At 34.8% G+C, this 24,482-nt stretch overlaps 1 protein-coding gene across 1 annotated transcript in view; it reads right to left on the minus strand.

The window, feature by feature from the left end:
• MAGI2 (membrane associated guanylate kinase, WW and PDZ domain containing 2) overlaps positions 1-24,482 on the minus strand; it is a 1,298,069-nt gene that overhangs the window by 874,155 nt on the left and 399,432 nt on the right.

A 24,482-nucleotide genomic window follows, 5' to 3' on the forward strand; every position in this document is an offset into this window, starting at 1 on the left:
AAAGGGAGTTCAGAAAATTTATGGAATTTTCAATAACTCTTATTAATTACAATGGCCCTGGGGAACACTCATAAGAACCTCCTGAAATCAGGGAAAATAAAGTCTTAGTTAATAAAAGCATCATTCTATGTATATTCGATTGTAGAATTAGTATGTAGAAAAATAGAAGGATTTTTGTTGATAAAAAACAAACACTGGTTTAAATAGTTTCTTTTACAGTTATTTAGAAATGTCATGTGGTGACATACTGCCTGGTGCCTGGAAGTGTTATTTTGATCATTACTTCTTGTTGCTGCAACCAAAACATCTACAATGATAAAATTAATACCTGGTCAATGCAATGTGAATGTATGCACCCTATCACTCTTCACCTGGTAACAAGTCTTGGCCTCCTTTTGTTCTCCTCACAATCACTGTTTGAACAAGGTCTACTGAAAATACTAAAAAAAAAAATTTACTAGAATGACATTTGGCCTAATGGCAGTTGATCAGAAGGGTTATCTCAAAAATGAGATAATAAAGAGAATATGCTTGGGATCAGACGTTCAAATAAATTTCTGCATTGCGGCTGAAGGTAAAGAAGAGTACAGAGTTTACAACATCTTTATTTTAGTTTCTATACACCAAATGAGATTTTTTATTTTGGATAGTGGCATGCCCAAACTACTTGAAAACAGTTATGAAAAGTTCTGAAATTAGATTAAATTTCATTTCCGTTCATTGTTGCATAGATTGTTTATATGCAAAAATAAACAGGTTCTATCTGGTGGCAGCCATAGAGACACACCTCTCAGATCTCTGACTGTAGAGATGGTAATTAATATGGGCCTGACTGTTGAACTCTGAAATTCATTTTAGCATTTGTGGCAAGACCATGTTTCCATGGGCTCCTCTCAGTCAACGGCTGAGTATGGCTGTGACATTAGGGCAGGCTTGTTTTGGGGAGTTATGGGTCTCCTGTGACAGTCAGCTTTAGCTAGGAAAGGCCTCATCAGGCTTGCTGAACTTCCCTTAGAAATGATCTACAGTTTCAGACCTTCCTGCCCTCTTTTCCTCCCTCCTCCTCTTCTTCAATCGGGATAAGACTTTCATTGCAAACTGATGGTTCTCTAATCTCCCTCCTAATCTTCCCTCCCGCCTCCTCATTTTTTGTGTGTATGTGTGATTTCCCTAATACATTTGTTTCATGTTTGATCCCATTTTGGTGTCTGTTGCTCAGGAAACCTGTGCTAACATATCTCTATGCTTTGATTACATAAATTCTCCCAGTGTAGTTCTTGGATATTTCATCTAATTAGGTTAGTTTCCATTGTTATACCACAAAGTTGCATTATTGTTTAAAAAATTCAAGCTAATATCAACAATATTAAGATTTTTAAAATTTAAGATACAGATGTTGTTTGGAAACTCTTAGCAAAATTGGATTACCACAAACTTTACACATTTGTAGTGCTATTTTCTTCTGAAAACATGTGTTCACCCATTTCCATAAATTGATTTCTCAACATGGGATGATCTCCTTCATTCTTCTGTCTTTGCAAACTCCTAAACCTCTTTCAATATTCAGTTCCACCTTCCACAAGAATTAGCAGTTCCTTTACCTAGAATTCCAACACACTGATAAATACTAAAATAATAATAAAATAGAGTGGTCTTTATCCTCTATTAGAAAAGGCAAGGACTCATTCCTTTGTAAATATGATGTCCTGTTTATGTGAACTCAAAACAAAATTTACTGAGGTGAAATAAGGGAAAAGTAGGAGTGTAAAAGGCAAGGCATTTGGGGAATCAAGTGGGGAAAATTTTCTCATTAAAAGTTCAGAATAGGCAGAGATGCCTGGGTGCCTCATTGGTTGAGCGCCTGCCTTCAGCTCAGGAAGTGTTCCTGGAGTCCTGGGATCGAGTCCTGCATCAGGCTCTTTGTATGGCTCCTGCTTCTACTCTCTCTACCTATGTCTCTGCCTCTCTCTCTGCCTCTCTCATGAATAAATAAAGTCTTAAAAATTAAAAAAAATTTTTTGAAAAGGGAAATACCTACAAATAAATAATCTGTGAGAGTAAAAAGTCAGTCTTGCCCTCTATTCTCAGGATAAGGTGCTGGCCATCCATCTTTGTCTCTCCTGCCTCACTGTTTTTGCTTCTGTTGTGCACTTTTTAATTCTATGAACTTGCTTTAAGTTCAACACATACATAGCCCAGACTAACCCTCTCCTCATCACTGCACCCAACCAACAACTTCCCTTTTGATTTGGCTCTTTCTTCTGTGACATCAATGAGGCAGACTCTAGAGCTCATTTGTCACTTTTGGCCTTTTCTACTTTGTAAGTCCTTACATCTAGGAAATTACCAGTGAATCCTTCTGCAGTTCTACATTGTAATCCATTATTTTTTTTGTGTGTGTTATCACAGCTCCCACCCTGGTTTGGGACCTTGAAATCTCATATCTGCCATCATTTTTCTACTTCTCAAATGCCCTAAAAGTAAACCTTTTCAAAGTTTCTTTGTGTCCTTTTCCTGCTAAATTATCCAATGGTTCTCCATTCCTTCCTGAGTAAAACCTAACCCTTTTAGCCTGACATTTATATTTCCAAACTCTGGCTCCAAATTACTTTTTCAAATTTATCTTCCTTATGAATATATTGCATGCCCCTTTAGCTCTGAAACGTTAAATGGTGTTTGAAAATACCTGGGGACTTGGTTAAAAGTATGGATTTCTAGTCCTACATCTCCAGAAACTGTGGACCAAAAGTTCAATAGACTCTGCATCTTGTATATATTCTCTAAGTGACTTTGATGCAGGTGTTCATCATATCATACCCTGAGAAGTATTGTTATATTTTGGTAAAACTAAATAGTTCTCCCCGATAAACACTGCTTCTCTTGCTGACTCTTTGGATGTGTCTATATTGTCCTCACATCAAGAAAAACTTTTCATTCATTCTTTGATTCATTCAGTCACTCACTCACTCAAACAAAACCTACTTCTTATTGTGCTGCAAATAACTGACCTATTCTGTTTTCAAAAACACAAGAGTCCTTATTTTCTCTCCATAAACATTTGTTCAGGCAGTGTAAACAAATATTTCACACCTGGTGATATTCATTATTTAATGGTTGTATGTAAGCATAAAGAAAAGACTTGAGAAATCGCCTTTGGCAAATTGTTCAGCTATCTAGAAAAGCCATCTGATTTCCATATGCAGGGCTTTAGATGGATCTGGAAACTAATACTATTTTATTTTTTGTTTATTTTTTATAAAAGATTTTTTTTTTTTTTTAAGTAACCTCTACACCTAATGCGAGGCCTAAACTCACAACTCCAAGATCAAGAGTTGCATACTTCACCTACTGAGCCAGCCAGGTGTCCCTAATACTATTTTAAAGCAAAATTGTCTTACACAGTTTGTAACTTTGATATTTTAAAATTCAACTTTTTCCTATCAAATGTGTATAGTAAGAGGTCATGCAAGAAATTAAACAGTGTACACAGGTGTGAGTATCACGGATCTCTTAACTCTTCTGCACTATAGCCCATTACAGTATTTGGCAAAAATGTTTTTGAAATGCCTATTGACTGGACAGACTGAAGTAAAATATTTGCTCAGAATGGTTAATCAGCAAATACTATAAGCGGAAGAAGCCATCTGTGAGGCTGGATGCTCATTTCTGCCTTTGTAATTTCTCCAGTTTGAAGAACATCTGGAAGAGGCTGACAGTTATTATCTGAAACATCCTTTCCTTTTAACACTAATATTCTTAACATATTCCCTAAATTTCTTTTCTAACCTAAACCATCCTCACCTGCCCCAAATCTGAGCTATCACAAAAAACAATTTTCTTCCTGATATCCTTTGGCATCTGCTATCTTTCTAAATGCACATGATAACCTTGTTTGACTTGCTCTCCATTTCAAGGTGTGAACCAAGTGTGGCTCCAAAATGAGCAGTTTTTCCAATAATAATGGAAATAAAGTTTCTGCGTGTGGCTTCATGTGTGTATGAAATAGAGTTGAGTGGTTGGGGAGTGTATGAAAATAAAACAATAAACGGAGAAATAACTTATAATAATATTATGACATTTTCCTTCCAAATCATTTATTTAGTAATATTTAAATTATAACACCAGCAGTTTAAATTGTGAATTCTTAGATCAATATGAAACCACATAAAGAGGAAAAAAATCAATCTTTGCAACCACACCGATTTTCTCTTGTCTTTGCTTAGTAGCATTAACGGTGTTAAGATATTGATTCTGCTTTAAAAATAACAATTCTACAGACAGTTTCCTAGGGTTGAGATCACTGTTCATTTTAATTTTCCTTAAAACTGATTTTGCAGTCAATATTCACTACACAAAGACAATGTTCTAGGAGCCAAATGAAATTGAGTATTTCTACATTTTTTATCCTCCTCCTTAAAGATAATCATGGAAGTATTTAAGAGAAAAAGAATGATAGCTTCAATGTTTGAGAGTAACTTGTAGTCTTGAAGAGCTGTGGTAGGCCTAAAATTTCCATTTGACAATATTAGTAGATAATTCCTTTCTATAATTTATAAATCAGTTAGACATACTATCTTTCACTTGACAGGAGTTTTTACATTAAATTTACATTTCTGGTCCAGGTTCTCCTTTGTCATCCTAAAATGTATCCTATTATAGGCAGGGGGCCCAGAATAAGATACTTTCTTATCTACCATTCAGTCTTTCCTGAAGTTTCCAGACAATGTAAGCCACTGCCACTGCCAGCCCATCCATCTTTTATGGAGAATCTTTCCAGCACTGAGTGAATCTCCATTTGGTATCTTTCTATATATCTACTGTTTCTCCCTTTTTTCAATCAAGACCTCCCACATTACAAATGGCTTTTGTTTGTTTGTTTGTTTGTTTGTTTTGTTTGTTTTGTTTTGTGTTTGTTTTGGTAGAAGATAAGTGCAACTATTTGGAACCTAAATAATCACTGGGAAAATGGTGACAGGTAACAAGGTCAGAGCATGGTAAAATAAAATAAAACAGGTTAAGTTACACATTAATTGAGCTTAACTCCTTGTATTATAGAATATTCATTCCTGATGTTAAATGTCCAGCCAGATGTCATTCCTGGTCTGACAATAGTATGACTCTGCAATATGCTCTGTGATTGCTTTACGATGTGCCCTCTTCAATTTAGCCTGGCCCCACAGCTAATGTTCTTAAAGCTCTGGCAAAAGGCCTTATACATACCATTTTAGAAACTACGTTCGCTGAAAATATTGAGGTGTTTGTACTGTATGTTAATAGTTTAGAGAATTAAAGTGGTTGTTAATGATATTTTTAAAAAAGTAACTTTCATGCAGCCACTATGGAAAACAGTGTTGAGGTTCCTCAAAAAATTAAAAATAGAACTACCAAGATCCAGCAATTCCATTACTGCATATCTACTCAAAGAAAATGAAAACATTTCCCAGAGCTAGGGGTGGTGGAGGGGGAGGAGGGCGGGGGGTGGGGGTGAGTGGGTGACGAGCACTGAGGGGGACACTTGACGGGATGAGCACTGGGTGTTATTCTGTATGTTGGTAAATTGAACACCAATAAAAATTAATTTATTAAAAAAATAAAGTGCTCGCTTCGGCAGCACATAAAATAAAATGTTTTTAAAAGATTTTATTATAAAAAAAAAAGAAAATGAAAACATTAATTTGAAAAGATACGTGAAACCTTATGTTCACTGCAGCATTATTTGTAATAGCAAAGATACAGAAATAGCCTAATTTCCACTAATAAAAGAATAAAGAAGATGTGATACGCGCATGCACACACACAACATGGAATATTACTCAGCCATAAAAAGAATGAAATATTGAATTGCAAAAGCATGGGTGGACCTTGAAGGTATCACGATTGTAAGTGAATTAACTCAGACAAAGGACAAATGCCATGATTTCATTTATATATAGAATCTAAAAAATAAAACAAACAAAACAAGCAAACAAAATAAAACCCAGACTTACAGATATGAAAAACAGATGGGTGGTTTTTAAAGGGGAGGTTGGTTGAGGAGGAGGTAAAATGGTGAAAGGGATCAAGATAAACTTGCATTATAAAATAAATAAGTCATGGGGATCTAATGTACAGCATGGAGAATATAGTCAATAATATTGTATCAACTTTGTATGGAAACATGATAACTAGACTTATTGTGGTGATTATTTCACAGTAAATACAAGTGTCAAATCACTATATTGTACATCTGAGTATATATAAATATAATATGGTACATTAATTATACCTCAATTTTTAAAAAGTAACTTTCAAAGCAGAAAATAATTTTATTTCATAGATTTCTCTTATACTTTAGAACTAAATATCCTTGAATCGATATAAAAAGGAAAGCTGGTTAGTATAGATTGCCTTTTAAGAACTTTACCCAGTACAGTCTACCATATATGACCAAGGTGGTGCAGGTGATGTGTTTTATTTAATAATAAAAAGAGTATTATAATAGAAAAATTAATCACAACAAAAAATCCTGTTAGTGCAAATGTACAATAGCTTATATTTGAAAAGAAAAAAATGCACTGGTCTAACATGCAACTCTCTTGATAGAAACCACTTAATAAGTAAGAACATTTTATAATGAAATTTATTTATATTTTAATAATCTAGAAACAGCCAATTGTCAAAGATTATTCTTGCTTTATTCTACTTTGTAGTAAAAAGAAAATTTTATAATGGCCTATACATATATGTAATAAGTCACAGCCTGTACTCAACCAAACTCAGAACTTATGTTTATAATCTATTTACATATTAAAGAATGTCACATATTACAAAAAAGAATAAATGATGGATGGAGATGAATTGTCTTTAAGAAAAAATAAAATTTCCTTCTCTTATGAAAAATGTCTATAATTTATCATTTAAAGTGTTCCAACTATGTGGGTGTTATATACCTTGATAGGTGGACCAAGTTGGTTTTTCCTTTTATCTCTTTTTTTCTTGGTTCAATAGTTATTTTTTGAGGTCCTACGCTTCAAAACAATTTTTGCTGAATTACATTTACTTGATTAATTTATATTATAAAAATAATACATGTTCAGTTTAGAATGTTTGGGAACTACTTTCTCTGTCCCAGAGAGTCCCCCAATATTTTTCAATATTTATTGACTATGTAGTAGGTACAGGGTACTCTACTATATTTTATGGATTAAAAAAATAATAACAATAAAAGTAAAAAAGACATGGACATGGTTACTACAAAAAGAAACATATAGTCCTAGTGGTAAATTTGGACAGTTGATGAGGAAATTAAAAATCTGTGCAGCAGAGACCGTACTGGGGGAGAGGCAACAGATAATATTAATCTCATCCTTGAGCTCAAGGAAGAATTCTTGGAGAAAGTAACATACACTCTGCAGCAATTGCAACCATAAGATTATTAACTTTTCTCCAAGTCTCTTCCCACAATGTATGTTAAAGCAATACATTTATTTAATTGTATTTTACCATATTTGCATTATATTGTAATAAATGTGGTTTGTATAAGAAATACCCCTTTCCTTAATTCTCTCTCTGGAAAATGTTTCCTACTAGTGCTCCCTGTTTCTCGAAAGGCATTGGAATATCTGTATATCTCATACTACTGATTGTAAAAATCCATTTTGGGGAAAGTAACAGGATTAGAAAGGCAAATCCAGTCTAGAGAATTAAGTTATTGGGGGGGGGATCACAAAAATACTTTTTATATTATCTTTTCTTCTATCTTCTTTTTCTTTCTTTCCTTTTTTTTTTAAGATTTTATTTATTTATTCATGAGAGACACACAGAGAGAGGCAGAGACATAGGCAGAGGGAGAAGCAGGCTCTCTGCGGGGAGCCCAATGCAGGACTCGATCACAAGACCCCAGAATCATGACCTGAGCTGACAGCAGACTCTCAACCACTGAGCCACCCAGGTGTCCCTTTTCTTCTTTTCTAAGTTCACTAAGAAAGTGCCCATTTCTTCAGTCCAAAGACTACTATGTAATACACTAAGGCTAACAAGTGATTTGATGACACTCCTTCAAGAATAGAGCAAACAACAAAATGCTGTCAATGTCAAAAACACAGAGATAAAACCAATAAATGAGTTATAAGGTTTTGCCACCTAGGTATTTTTGCTGCCCTTATTAAAGGTCAAAATGAACCATTTTGCTGATTATTATTAAGGTAAAGGATTTAGGGACCCTAAAATTTTTTAAAGGAGCCCATTTCATCCCACAAATATTTTCTAACACATTTTGGATTTTAACTGAGCTTCTTAATCTGTGATATAATTTGCCTCAACTACTGATGTGTTTCTAATATAAAAATCATAATAAATCAGCATGATAAATTTGGCTAAATTTAAGTACACACATAAAATGACATCTATAATAACCTCATTTCCTTAAAATACTGAGAGCTTAACTCTCTAAAACTAAACTCTAAAAAAATAGAGAGGATAAGTAACTTAGTCAAGATCACACAGCCTGCAAATGGCAAAGTCAGGATTCAAACACACTCAGCCTGGCTCTAGTGTTGGCATTACTAACAACTGTGTCAGTACCTCAATACGTATTTGCCTTGCTATTTGCTTTCAAAATCACCCTACTGCTGATGCTTCCCCTGTATCTCTATGTGTTACTCAAAGGTTATGCTATTACCAAAAGTCTTAACCCATACTCCATGCAAAAATTAGTACTTTAGCTGTAGTTTTATTTAATGTGTCATTGATTAAGGCAATGCTTCTAAGACCCATGTTCTTTGTAGTACCTTTTCTCCAACTAAACCACCCAATTAAATCCGTTGCTATGCTTACCTGGCAGGGGGATACAGGCCTCCTCTGTTTTCCCAGCAATTCACAGTGATGTTCTATTCTTTGAAGCCCTGCTCTGCTGTGCATTTCCTTTGCCTTTCCTACTTGAAGTGCCTCATTCAGCAGCTGTTTGAGGGTCCTGTTATCAGCCATTCTGCTCATCTAACTATGCCAGAAAAAAAAAAAAGTGTAGCAGCAGGAACCATTGTCTCAGTCTTGATGGAGTGCTTGAATTATGGGACAGGTTTTGTAAACTGAATTAGACAATATAGGCCTTTAGTTTGGGGAGGAACTCTGTCATTGACACTACAGCCTCTTTCCAAGACGACCCAGACGTGTTTTATAGTTCATGCTATGGTTCTCAAGCTCAGTGACCCACACCATCTTGGTGTACAATTGCGAAGTATGCCACTAGTATTGTCTTATAAATCATAAGGCAATGGAAATTGTGAATAATTTGCTTTTAAGTACTATATCAGGTTTCAATGATATTATGATTGTCTTCTTAAGTAGAAAATTCAATGCATGGGGTAATTACAACCAACTGGCCGGTAATTGTGTTTAACACTGCATCTGCCCATGGGAATGTACTGCTCATGTGAGTTAGGGCAGAGAAAAGATGAAGTGCTTCTCGTTTGTTGGTCTATGAATGGGGTCAGATCTGCTGCAGGCCCTGGTGTATCAGAACTGGTCTCCCAGCAAGTGGACTGCTTGGAACTGCAATGCAAAGTATGTGATACAATCCAACAAAGTCTAAATTTATGCTTCATGTACAGCTAATGGTCATATTAAACAAAAGCTGAAAAGAACTCTGAAGATACTATTTACAAAGATGTCTGCTTTCTAATATTTAGTGTTGATGTTTACTTCCATTTTGTGTAGGAGTATCCTTTGTCACGTCAAATGCCTCTAATAAATAGTAGGGTATATCTGAGTTTCAGGCTAATCAATAAACCTACACTGGCTCTGCAACTCAGCCTAGGACTTTTTGTAAGACTTTTTCAATATGTCCATGCAAAAATTCCTGGAATCTTCTTTTGAATTTCCTAATAAATCTTTTTTTAATTTTTAGAATTGCTTTCACATCCTCTGTACATCCATAATTGTGGCTGTATAAAATATATTGAAAGATAAGAGACCTCTCAGGAAACCCAACTTCACCCCATTGGTCATGGAGAATGAGTCAGCTCCAAGTGTGTCATACCTTTAGTTGTAGAATAGGGGCTTCTGGATCATGATGCTGTAAAACCGTATTCTTCAGGCATTAGGGACTGCACTGTGCTGCAAAACTTATACAATCATTTTTCTTCAAAAGACAGAGCAAATAAAAAAGTATGATAATAAATTCAAAAATTCCCCACAGAAATGTAAAATGCATCGCTGAAAATTTTCCTCCCTCTCAAACGATAATAGCTTCAATGGGCCATTATCATCAGAGGTAAAGCGAATGAGACACTACCTGTCAATGAGTGTATAGGGATTAGTAACACTAATACATGGCATATATCACTGAAGCAACATATCATAACATCCCATTTGCGACAGCAACTGTCTGAGGCATAAATGTTTACTTAGGGAATCACTGATGTATGTGTCATTACCACGTTAACAGCACTTGATATTATATTTCTTTGTGACGGATGACTTCTTAATCTCTGAACTCACTTTGACTCTTTAGACGAGGATTGTTGGCCCTATAAATTGTTACAGCTATTTCTGAATTGTTCTAGCAAGCTGTATGAAATTGATTTTTGAGTTAATTACACATAATGGGCATCAGGAAACATAGATATGAGCCATTCCAAGTTAGGGCGAGTTGTTATGTAACTTGAATACCTACTTACATGACATAAATATATATGTAGTTAATTACTTTAATCTAGTTCTAATACGTAACATAGCCTATATCTAATTCCAGCATGTAAGATAGACTATATAGAAAATGTGTACGATGTCACATAAAATGGATGTGATGAACATAGTGAAATACCTAAGAACAAGAGTGACAAACAGGCATTACCACCACTTCCAACTCTGATCTAAAGCACCATGTTGTGAGTAACTCAGAAGGCAGGTGCTCACTCACAGGAGACTGAAATGATGGATTAGAAAAGTTTAACTCAGGGAAGGTGGGGGAGTAGTGACAGCACACACAGTATTTACTAACTTGCATCGGAACCTCTTTGTAAAAAGTCATGTATTATTATTTGTTTACTATCTCTATTCATTAAATATACAGGATATAATTTGGTACAGCTAATTGTTCATTCATGAAATACAATGACACCATTTTTCATCAGTGTAGGCTCAAGATGGGAATTGAAGGGATCCCTGGGTGGTGCAGTGGCTTAGCGCCTGCCTTTGACCCAGGGCGCGATCCTGGAGACCCGGGATCGAATCCCACATCGGGCTCCCGGTGCATGGAGCCTGCTTCTCCCTCTGCCTATGTCTCTGCCTCTCTCTCTCTCCATGTGTGACTATCATAAATAAATAAAAATTAAAAATAAAGATGGGAATTGAAAAGTCAACAGAACTGTACTTGCCTTTCTTCCAATCTGCTGCTAGATTACAATAATCATGACCATTTTTCCACTTGGTAAACAATGAATGCTGCTAGATTCATTCTGTAGTGGCCCTGGGACATACAATTTACAGGAATCATATCCAGGAAAATGTGAAACAGAAATCAAACAATGTTAATACCAGCAATTAAGCTTGAGTTTTGCTAGATCCTGTACTAAATATTGATCTAAATGTTGCCACCATTTAACCCCATCAAAATTCATAAAGGTAAATATTATTATCGGCATTCACATATAAGAGGGTAAACCTAACAGAGGCAAGGTAACTTGCACAAAGTTTCAGAATTAGTGTGTTGAAGCTGGAACTTGAATCCAGGGCTACCTGACTCCAAATTTGTATTCTTTCCATTTTGCTCTAATTGGATAAGAAATCTAAGAAATTTAGGAATGTTTAATCCTCATTAGCCTATATTTTAAATTAAAACACTGATTTTGCTTTCGGGAGTGAAGAACAGGATTCAATGAGATCTATATCTTTTGCAAAGCTCTCGAAAGTAAAAGCAACTCCAGGACAGAACACTAAATGCCAGTTCTGATTCCCCTTCTTCCTAAGTGTTGCAGCTCCTTGGTATTGATTTCAGGCTTTAAGTCATGGGGGTTGTTTAATTTAATTAAAACCTTCCTCCCCAAAGTACTTCTGTACTTTTGTATATACTTATTTTGTGTACTTATTAGGGATCTCTATGCTGCAAATGAAAGGTAGGGCTTAGCTCTAGGTAAATTTGATCGAGAAGCTCCAATGATATCACCAATGACCTGGTTTCTCTCACTCTCTCTGAAATATATTGGAAATGTCCTCAGATTCTAAATGATGGCCTCCTTATCCCTGCCACATGTAGCCCTTCTGGGCTTTCCAATCACTGATCTGAACTTCATCTTCTCACAGCACACTATCCAAGGAAAGGTAATGATCTCTTCCTGTAGAAGAGAGGAACAACCTTTTTTTTTTTTTTTTCTGTCCCAGAAAAATATTTTCTTATGTGTCATTGGCTTTGATTGGATTATGTGCCCTAAACCAGTCAATGTAACCACACAGTTGACAGGTAGCCAGTGATATCTGGACTATCCAGGGACAGAAAGAAAAATTTTAATTTGCATACCTAAGCGGTTTCCTTGGACCCACTGGCTGACAGTTTGCCATTGTTACTGATCTTCATTCTGACTCTCATACTATAACATCAGATGAATTTTTTCAGTCTGCAAATGCGACAAGAAAAAGTGACTCCTGAACCTTTTAACACAAGTATCTGTTAGTCTGGTATTTGGAGCTAAGCTTTATCTCAATTGGTATGCCCAATTTTGTTTTGTAAATACTTTCATTAAAAACACACACACATACACACAAAACCCTTTTTCATCCCACGCCCAGTTTTCTATATGGAAACAAATCTTTGAAGTAATCAAAACTCTTCACTAGCAACATGAATTTTTAATCAATTATGGAGGGTTATTATAGAGCAATCAAATTTAAAATATAACCTACTAGCAGCAAACTTGATTTTTAGGGGTCTAGATCCAAGTCATTTTTGGCATGCTTAGTTAAAACCTTGCCTCAAATGGGAACAGTCTGATATTTTTTTCCTATGACTTTTGTTTTGTTTTACTTAGATATAGTTGACAGGAGCAGATAATCATAGAGAGACCTCATTACCATCTCTACCACCTGCTCTCTCATGAATAATTTAAACTAGGCCAGCTATTCAAGGCCTATTTTCCCCCTCTTTTTTCATAAAATACATGTTATGCTGTAATGCTCCAAAAAATGTAATTTACTTTCCAAAATAAAGAAACTCAACTAAAATTGATAAAATTAAAAAGAAAAGAAAAGAAAAGAAATCTATGAAGGTACTAGTTTCTCTTAGCTAACAGCTTCTGGATAATATACCAGTACTGATTAATAAAACCTGATCAGGGAAACAGCAGTCATTATTCAAATCATTCAACTACTTATATAGCTTTGAAAATTGCCACCTCACGGAGAAAAAAAAATGTAAGTAAGGAACATAGATACATAATCTTTGTTCTAATGATCAAATTAAACTCTCCTTTTTGGTCATGATTAACTCTTTTAAGTTAAATATCTTGCAATCCTCAAGCACAATAAACTGAGTGAAAAAAAGGGAAAAATGATAGGCTTGTATAAGATCCATATGGATGGAAAGAAAATATTTTTAAAACTTTAGTTCCTTAGAAAACTAATTCCTTTTATATTGATTGCTTATAAACTTTAAATATATTTCTGCATGGAATAGTGTCTTCACCTGCTCACTCAAACTTAGGAAGTTTAATTTCTATCATCTAACTCAGAGGTCAGTAAACCATGAACTATTGGTTCTCCAGCTATTTATTTTTAGTAAAGTTTTATTGGAACATGTTCATGCTTATTTGTTTACATTGTCTATGGCTGCTTTCTGTTTATACCATCAGAATTAAATGGTTGTGACAGACCATATGGTTTGCATGCCTAAAATATTTACTCTCATGCTCATTAAGAAAAGTTTGCAGACAAAAAAAAGTTTGTAGACCCTTGATCCAATTTCCCTCTGAAAACTTAATATACAGAAAGCAATGCCTTTGAAAATATTTCATTTATGAAGCTTCCTGATATATCAATTTTAAAAGAATGGTATTGTCTTAGGGTAGCTAGCCTTCTTTATTTTTAATGATGTAGACTTTTAAAAAAATTCCAGTGCAATTAATGTACAGTGTTATATTTGTTTCAGGTGCACAATATGGTATTCAACAATTCCATATATTACTCAGTGCTCATCAAGATAAGTGTTCTCTTGGGGATGGGGGGAGAAAGATATTTACTCTTAATCCCCATCACCTATTTTACCCATACCCTCACCATAACCTCCCCTCTGGTAACCCATTAGTTTGTTTTCTGATGGTTAAGAGTCTGCTTCTCAGTTTGTCTCTTTTTTCCCTTCACCTTTGTTCCTTTGTTTTGTTTCTTAAATTCCACGTATAAGTGAAATAATATCGTATTTGTCTTTGACTGGCTTATTTCACTTAGTATGACTCTCTAAAATCATCCATGTTGTTGCAAATGGCAAGAATTAATTTTTTTTGAATTAATTCTTTTTATGACTAAATAATATTCCTGTGTGTATACATATATATACACACACATATATGAATGCATATCTTATATATATCACACCTTCTTTATCCACTCCATCATGGCTAATAATATTCCATTGTGTGTATGTAAGCACAAATGCACACACATATATATCACATCTTCTTTATCCATTTGTCTATCAATGGACACTTAGGTTGCTTCCATAATTTGGCTATTGATTAAAAAAATGCTCCAGTAAACATAAGGGTGCATATATCCCTTTGAATTAGTATTTTCATGTTCTTTTTGTAAATACCCAGTAGTATGATTACTGTATTAATAGATACAGTATACTGATACTGTATACCGATACAGTAATAATTAATAAATAATTATTAATAATGTATTAATAAATAGATTAGTTCTATTTTTAAATTTTTGAGGAACCTCTATAGTGTCTTCCACAGTGGCTGCACCAGTTTGCATTCTCACCAAGTGTATGATGTTTCTGATTTCTCCATATCCTTGTCAACACTTGTTTCTTATGTTTTTGATTTTAGCCATTCTGACAGGTGTGAGATGATATCTCATTGTGGTTTTGATAAGTGATGTTGAGCACATGTGTCTGTGTTGGCCATTTGTATGTCTTATTTGGAGAAATGTCTGTTCATGTCTTCTCATTTTTAATTGGATTATTTGGTTTTTAGTGTGTTGAGTTGTATAAGTTCTTTGTATATTTTGGATCCTAACTCCTCATTGGATATGCCATTTGCAAGTATCTTCTCCCATTCAGTAGGTTGCCTTTTAATTTTGTTGGTTGTTTCCTTTGCTGTGGAGGCACTTTTAACTTTGATGTAGTCCCAACAGTTTATTTCTGCTTTTGTTTTCCTTGCCTCAGAAGACATATATAGAAGATGTATCTATTGCTGATGTCAGAGAAATTACTGTCTGTGCTCCCTTCTACTCCTTTCATGGCTTCAAATCTCACATTTAGGTCCTTAATCCATTCTGAGTTTGCTTTTGTGTATGTGTAAGAAAATGGTCCAGTTTCATTATTTTGCATGTACCTATCCAGTTTTCCCAACACCATTTGTGTTGAGAAAGAGACTGTCTTGTTCACATTGCATATTCTTGTCTCCTTTGTTGAAGATTAATTGAGAATATAATCGTGGGGTTATTTCTGAGCTTTCTATTCTGTTGATCTTTGTGTCTATTTTTTGTGCTGGAATTATACTGTTTTGATTACCATGCTTTGTAATAACTTGAAGTCTGCAATTATAATACCTCCAGTTTTGTTTTGCTTTGAAGATTGCTTTGGCTGTTTGTGGTCTTCTGTGTTCCATACAAATTTTAAGATGGTTTGTTCTAGTTCTGTGAAAATTGCTCTTGGTATTTTGATATAGATTATATTAAATGTGTAGATTGCTTTGGGTAATATAGAGATTTTAACAATATTTGGTCTTCCAAACCATGAGAAATCCATTTCTTTGTGTCATCTTCAATTTCATTTATCAATGTTCTATAGTTTTCAGAGTACAGGTCTTTGGTTAAGTTTATTCCTTGGTATATCATTATTTGTGGTGCAATTGTAAATGGGATTGTTTTCTTAATCTCTCTTTCTTCTACCTCATTATTAGTGTATATAAATGCAACAGATTTTTGTACATTTATTTTTTATCCTTTGACCTTTCTGAATTAACTTATCAGTGCTAGTAGTTCTTTGGTGGAGTCTTTAGGTTTTTCATATGCAGTATTATGTCATCTACAAATTACTTTTTTCTTACCATATTTGGATGCCGTTTACTTCTTTTTGTCATCTCACTGGTGTGGCTAGGACTTCCAGTACTATGTTGAACAGAAGTGGTGAGAGTAGACATCCTTGTTTTGTTCCTGACTTAGGGAAACAGCTCTCAGTTTTTCACCATTGAGTATGACGTTTGATGTGGGTTTTTCATAGATGGCCTTTATTATGTTGAGGTATGTTCCCTCTAAACCTACTTTGTTGACAGTTTTTGCCATGAATGGATGTTGTACTTTGCCAAATGCTCTTTCTGCATTTATTGAAATGATTCACTGTTTTAATCTTTTCTCTTACTGATGTGATGTATCATATTATTCATTTGTAAATACTGAACCACTTATCTCCCAGGAATAAATCCAGCTTGATTGCAGTGAATGATTTTTTTTAATATATTGTTGGATTTGGTTTGTTAATATTTTGTTGAGGAATTTGCATATATATGTTCATCAGATATATTAGCCTGTTCTCTTTTTTGTTGTTGTATCTTTATCTGGTTTTGGAATCAAGCTACTGCTGGTTGCATAGAATGAATCTGGAAGTCTTCTCTTCTGTTGTTTTTTTGGGAAAAGTTTGAGAATAGGTATTAACTTCTTTAAATGTTTGGTTAAATTCACTTGTGAAGCCACTGGGTCTTGGAGTTCGTTGATAACTGATTCAATTTCATTGCTGCTAATTGGTGTGTTCAAATTTTCTATTTCTTCCCGTTTTAGTTTGGTAGGCAATATGTGTCTAAGAATTTGCCCAATTTTTCTAGGTTGTCTTGTTTGTTGGCATATAATTTTTCATAATGTTCTTTTAAAATCTTTTGTATTTCTGTGGTATTGGTTGTTATTTCTCCCTTTTCATCTTTGATTCTGTTTATTTGAGTCCTCTAATTTTTTTTTGTCTTTTTATTATTATTATTCATTCATGAGAGACAGAGAGAGAGACAGGCAGAAACACAGGCAGAGGGAGAAGCAGGCTCCAGGCAGGAAGCCCTACGTGGGACTCAATCCCGGGTCTCCAGGATCACACCCTGGACTGAAGGCGGCACTAAACCGCTGAGCCACCCGGGCTGCCCCCCCCCCCCTTTTTTTGTCTTAATTAGTGTGGCTAGAGGTTATCAATTTTGTTGACCTTTTCAAAAAACCCTTGCCTGGTTTCATTAATCTCTTCTATTTTTTTTTTTAAGATTCTATATCATTTGTTTCTGCTTTAATCTTTATCATTTCTTCCTTCTGCTGGACTTGGGTTTTGTTTGTTGTTCTTTCTCTAGCCCCTTTAGGTGTAATGTTAGATTGAGATATTTCTTACTTCTTGAGGTAGGCCTGTATTGCTATAAACTTCCCTTTCAGTACCACTTTTGCTGCATCGCAAAGATTTGGACTGTTGTGTTTTCATTTGTCTCCATGTCTTTTTTTAATTTCCTCTTTGATTTCCCAATTGATTAAATCACTGTTAGAGCATGTTATTTAACCTCCATGTATTTTTGCTTTTTTCAGATTTTTTCTTGTGGTTGATTTCTACTTGCATTGTGCTATGGTCAACAAAGATGCATGGTATAACTTCCATCTTTGTGAAGTTGCTGAGACTTGTTTTGTGACCTAATATGTGATCTATTCTGGAGAATGTTCCATGTGCACTTGAAAAGAATGTGTACTTTGCTGTATTATGATGGAATGTTCTGAATAGTTCTATTAAATCCATTAGGTCCAGTGTGTCATTTAAAGCTACTGTTTCTTTGTTGATTTTCTGTTTAGTTGATCTGTCCTGATGTAAGTGTGGTGTGAAAGTCCCCTTCTATTATTGTATTACTATTGATTAGTTTCTTTATATTTGACAAATATAAAGAAACTAATCAATAGTAATACATATTTGCTTTATGTATTTGGGTGTTCCCATGTTGAGTACATAAAGATTTACAACTGTTATGTCTTCTTGTTGGATTGTTCCCTTAATGATTATATAGTGTCTTTCTGGTCTCTTGTTATAGCCTTTGTTTTAAAGTCAATTTTGTCTGATATAAGGATTACTACCCAGGCTTTCTTTTCACAGTCATTTGCATGATAAATGCTTCTCTAACCCCTCACTTTCAATCTGGATGTGCCTTCAGGTCTGAAATGAATTTCTTATAGGCAGCATATAGATGGTTTAGTTTTTTTCTTTTTTTTAAATCCAAATGCCTACATCTTTTGATTGGAGCATTTAGTCCCTTGCATTCAAAGTAATTATTGATATGTATATATTTGTTGTCATTTTGTTATTTGGTTTGTGTTTGTTTTTGTGGATCTTCTCTGTTCCTTTCTTCCCTTGCTCTCTTCTCTTACTATAAATTGGGGTTTTTTTTTAGTGATATAAAATTGGCTTCTTTTCTCTTTATCTTTTGCATATCTATTGCCGGCTCTTCATATGTGGTTATCATAAGGTTTGTATATAACATCTTCTGCATATAGCAGTCGATATTATGTTGATGGTCACTTAAATTTGCATCCATTCTTTACTCCTATCCTCCTCCATGTTTTAGGTATACAGTGTCATACTTTACTTCCCTTTATTTTGTAAGTCCTTGACTGATTTTTACAGATATGCTTATTTTTACTGCTTTTATGCTTTCTACTTTTCTTACCTTACTTATGGTCTTTTCAGTGAAAGAGTCTCCTTTAACTTTTCTTGTAGGGCTGGGTAACTGATCATGAACTCTTTAACTTTTGTTTGTCTAGAATACTATCTATCTCTCCTTCTATTCTGAATTGTAGCCTTGCTGGATAGAACATTCTTGGCTACGGATTCTTTCCTTTTAGCATTTTGAATGTCATGCTATTCCTTTTTGGCCTGGAGAGTGTCTATTGAAAAATACACTAATAGTCTCATGAGGTTTCCCTTGTATGCAACTGTTTTCTCCTGCTGCTTTTGAAATTCTTTATTACTGCTTTTTGCCATTTTAATTACTATGTGTCTAGGTGTGGATCTCCTTGGGTTGATTTTTAGGAGGATCTCTCTGTCTCCTGCTTCTGAATTTCTGTATTCTTCCCCAAACTTGGGAAGTTTTCAGCTATTCTTTCTTTAAATAAATGCTCTGCTCCATTTCTCTCTTTTCTTTTACGGGGATCCCTATAATATGAAAGTTATTATACCTGATGAAGTCAGTGAGTTCCCTAAGTCTATTCTTCTTCTAGCTTGCTATTAATTTCATCTAGTATATAATTTTTATTTTACTTCTTTTACTTTTCATCTCTGATTAATTTTTTTATCTCTGTGTTAAGGGTCTTACTGATGTCCTCTACTCTTTTCTCAAGTCCAGTATCTTTATGATCATTAACTTAAATTTCCTATCAGGCATATCACTTTTTCTGTTTCACTTAGGTCTCCTGCTTTTATTTGTCCTGTTCTTTCATTTGGGACATATGCCTCTGTTTCCTCATCTTGTCTAATGTTCTATGTATGTTTCTGTGTATTAGGAAACTAAGCCAAGTCTCTTGTTCTTGAAAGTAGTGGTAGTGTAGTGCACTTTAACATGGTAGAGCTGGTCTCATCTGCAGAGGATGCAAAACTACTGCTGAGACCAGGCTTCCAGATCCACTTTACCAAGCCTGCAAGTCCTGTGCACTGGTCCTCTTCCACAGGGGATGCACAGTGGCCACCAAGACAAAAGCTGACCAGGCCACTCCACAAAGCACAAATGTCCTTCATGAGAAGTGACCTGCTGCTGCTGGGCTGAGGCTCCCTAAAGTACCCAGTCAGGAGATTAAGTGTTGGCAAGATTTGTACCAGTGTTCTGGGGAGGTGACTGCAGTTTGGGGACTGGCTTGTCAGGATGGGGTGAGATGATGTAAGCAAGTTAGGTGGTCAATGCTGATGTCATGCTGGTCCTCACAGGTGGCCTGTGTTTATGCTGGGGGGCAGGGTAGGGAAATGGTGCCTGCCAGATGCTTTGTTCTAGGAAAAGTCCATCAGGGAACAATGAGATTAATAAATAACTCAGTCCCACAAGCCTGGGGTGTTTTACAAAGTGCTGTTTCAATGCTGTATCTCTGTGGCTGTTTGTAGTGCTGTCTCTTTAAGGGAGGGGACTCAGCTTTCTATGGCCTTCTCAGAGCCAAGTCTTTCAGTCCTGCTGGTTGTAGGAACTCATTAAATTCAACCTCTGATTTTCAGAATGAACTTCTATGGGGATTTGTCTTCCTCATGCAGGCTCCCCAGTGTGATTATCTGTTTATTACCCTCTCCATGCCCTCAGCACCCTCCCTCAGGTGGCCAGGCCCACAGGGTTTAGTTCCCTACCAAATCTTCACCCTTCCTATCCTCTTAGATGTGGTCTCTTCTCTACATTTAATTGTAGAATTTATTCTGCTAATATTCAGGTGGTTTTCTGAGTTATTTAAACTGATGTGAATTGCTAATTTTATTGGTGGGACTAGGTGATTATTGGGTTCTTTACTCTGCCATCCTCCCTGGAAGTTCCTCAGCCATCAGTCTTAATGTGCTAAAATTAATGTCCTCAAAAGTTATTTATAAAAACAAATGATATCTGAGAGGAAAACAATATTCGATACCATTTTTTTTCTTTCAGAATTTAAAAAAAATTATCTGACCATTAGGAGATCTATGTACTAACGATGCTAACTAGGAGAGTCAGAAGTGGCACCTCCCTGAAGGTAAATGAATCAAAAGAAGAACCTGGTCCATGAAGTGACAAACTCCAACCAGATCTTAATATTTGAGTCAATTGCTTTACTGGTTTCAAGCAAATGATTAAAAAAAAAAAATCCTGAAAAGTCTGGCTTGATGCAAGTCACTCCATATTTCATTCATTCCCATATATATATATTTTTAAATGCACACTGGCTTACAAAGAAATAGACATACAGATGACGAAACAATGGGTTAGAACTCCAGAGACTTAGTTTCTGGACTTGAATCTGTCCCTAGCATTTAAATTATCAGGGCTTTAGCATCTGTTAATAAATTCTCACTTTCTCTTTCATCTTCTTTAAATTTATTTTTTACTTGAGTATTGTTGGTACATGAAGTTATGTTAGTTTCACAGACATACATACAGCAGAGTACAACATAGTGATTCAACAACTCTGTATTTTTCTCTAAGCTTGCCACAACTGTAGCTACCATCTGTCACCGTACCATGCTATTATAATACCATTGACTATATTCCCTATGCTGAGCCTTTTATTCCCATGATTTGTTCATTCTAGAACTGGAAGCCTGCATCTCCTACTTCCCTTCACCCATTTTGCTCATCCCCTCACTGGGCTCCACTTTAGTGATTTTTAAAATCTGTTTGGTGTGTGTTGTTTGTTTGTTGCACTTTTATTCCACAGAGGTCAGTATGTGTTCCATAACTCAGAAGTTAAGAGTCTGTGAATAAGTGAGGAGAGAGGTAGCTTAGATTCCAAAGTCTTGATTTTTTTTTTTTATGACTACTGGAATTCCATATGTTTTATTTAAGAGAAAAAGTCTATTTCTAGTAAAAGTTTAAAAATCACTGGTTATGTGATTTCATAGTCTCTTATAAGCTTAAAATTTTATTTTGCCTTAATTCAAACTATTCAAGGGATTTAACAAGATTATCTCTATTTAACAAAGCATCCATAAACCCCTAAAATAATAAATTACAATATTAGAAAAATGAATAGTTAATCTTGTAAGTCATTTGGTCTAGCTTTCCTAATTTGTTTCTAATACAACTAGAATTGGGACATCTAGCCTTTTTTTAATCAACTTTTTTCCTGCACTATAATTAGATAATATATTACCTATCCCTACTTTGGCAAATAGGAAAAAAAATAAACATAAACCCCATTATCTTAACATTAAGATTTGAATTTTGGAAATTTTTTCTTGTATTTTTATAAGCATTTTAAGCAATTCTAATCATATAGCATTTATAATTTTATATCATGTTTTTAAAAACTTAACATATACTTTTCACATTTTATATTACTATACATCTCATGACGATGATTTTAATGGGTATGTTTATTTATCAATCAACTGATAACTGACTGCTTTGCTGAACTAGTTGTTTCCTCCTCTTTTATTATGCAATAGAAAATATTATATAAATAGCTTCTTTCAAAGTTAACATTATTTCCTTTGAGATACTTTTTTCAGAAACGAGAGCATTGTGTACAAGAGGATGAATATCTGAACTCTTTCCTATAGATGAGGTAATGATAGACTTAGGATAACAACATGTGAGGATGTCTGGACCGATGATTAGTATCCTCTTGGCCACTCTTGGTAGCAAGGAGCTCAAGATATACAAAGAAGATTTACAAGTGGCAGTTACAGGTTTGGAAGTGGAAATAAAATCAGTTTCTTTATAAGCTATGATGAGTTTACATTCTCAATACCAAATGATTGTTATCACTTTTTTATAATGTTCTGTTTTTACAGTAGAATGTCATGCATTCCCTAAAATCTTCAGCCTATCCTTTGATTAGAGGAAAGTAGTTTACTTCTGTAAATTAAGAAGAAGAATCAGATAGATCAGGATATTCTTTATGATTAAAATAATTAAGAAAATAGACTAGATGCAAAAAAAGTTAAATTACCACTTTTCTATAGAAACTGTTTAGGTCTCTTTTGAGTTAATATATTAAACAATGTAAACTGCTATTTTATATATATTTTTATACTAATTTATTATCAAATATATTTATATAAAATCAGTACTTTTATTAATGTAAATATAATTAGTGTTATTAAATTGTATGAGTATGTATAATACATGTATGTAGTAATACATGATACAATATATAATTAACTGAATACAATGAAACTACATGGGGCTATGCTTACAGAGCACTAAGACAAAGGATTAACACTGAAAAATTAAGTCCAAGGAAATAAACAATGTTCTTAAAATATCAAAAAGATTCAATAATTTTGTGAAGATTGTTGGAGCACATTTCTTAGAGGCATTTAATTATGTTCTCTTTGCTAGTCTTAGGTGGAGTAGGAAGAAGAAGAATAATAGAATGTAGGAAAGAATATGGGCTATTTTAAGTGAGGGTATAATCAGTATAAATATCTCAGTCTGTCTATACATTTTGTTAGCCTAGAGGTTTTTTTTTTTTCATTTTTACTTAGTATTCCTCTAGGAAATCAGATTATTTTATCTACAAATTCAGCATTGTGCCTTTTTTCAATTCACCAGAATATCAGAAGCCATCCCTTTCAGAATAGTTGAAGACATCCTTTTAGCTGTGATGATAGGGATCAGCGCTCAGGTATTGAGTATGTATTACTACACATGTAGGGTATTAGTTTTCTGCTGTGATTCAACCTGTCGCCATAAGCAGCCTTGAGCTTCTAAAATAACTCTGAATGTTCTCTTGGGTTTACACACCTGGAGATCATTTTCTCTAGGTCATGACGTTTTAATTCACCTGGGATTTTGTGAAATCAATGAATAGCTTGTAGAGGCAGTCTAATCCTTCACCCTTATTTTATGAATGAAGAAACTAAAGTCTAGGGAACTAAAATGACTTGTCCAAGCCCCTATAGCAAGTAGGCAGAAGTACAGATCCCAAGTTCCATCCACAGAAAATGATGAAGAAGGTAGTTTCCCTACATGCCAGTGGAATTCCTTGACCGTCTTTCAGCATCTGTCCAACACACTGACATAGGTATGCCTGAATCTGTCTACATCATACTTAGCAGATAGAAAACATTATGAATATGTAAATGTAGACTTTTTACATTCATCTGATCTTCATAGGTAGCAGTTTGTTTTTTTTTAAGATTTTATCTATTTATTCATGAGATATATAGAGAGAGAGTGAGAGAAAGAGAGAGAGAGAGGGAGAGGGAGAGAGAGGCAGAGACACAGGCAGAGGGAGAAGCAGGATCCATCAGGGAATCCAATGTGGGGCTCAATCCTGGGACTCCTGAGCCAAAGGCAGATGCCCAACCGCTGGGCCACCCAGGCGCCCCCCATGATTTTTTTTCAATGAGACAGATACTTTGCTAAGCAATTTACTCATTATCTCACTGAGTCCTACTACAACACCATGAAGTATAATTATCCCATCCCATTTTATAGATATTTGTTCAGATTTCAGCACCTTGCTTATGCCTGATTTTGCTTAATAAATCTTTTATTCATGATGACCATAGCATTTCAGAATCACGGTCATTCATAATATTTCAAATTGATGTAATTTGGGTCCCCATACTCTGACTCTATCAGAGTCACAGATATTTTATTCACAGATAAACC

Source organism: Nyctereutes procyonoides, unplaced genomic scaffold, assembly GCF_905146905.1.
Source record: "Nyctereutes procyonoides isolate TBG_1078 unplaced genomic scaffold, NYPRO_anot_genome, whole genome shotgun sequence".
Lineage (NCBI taxonomy): Eukaryota > Metazoa > Chordata > Mammalia > Carnivora > Canidae > Nyctereutes > Nyctereutes procyonoides.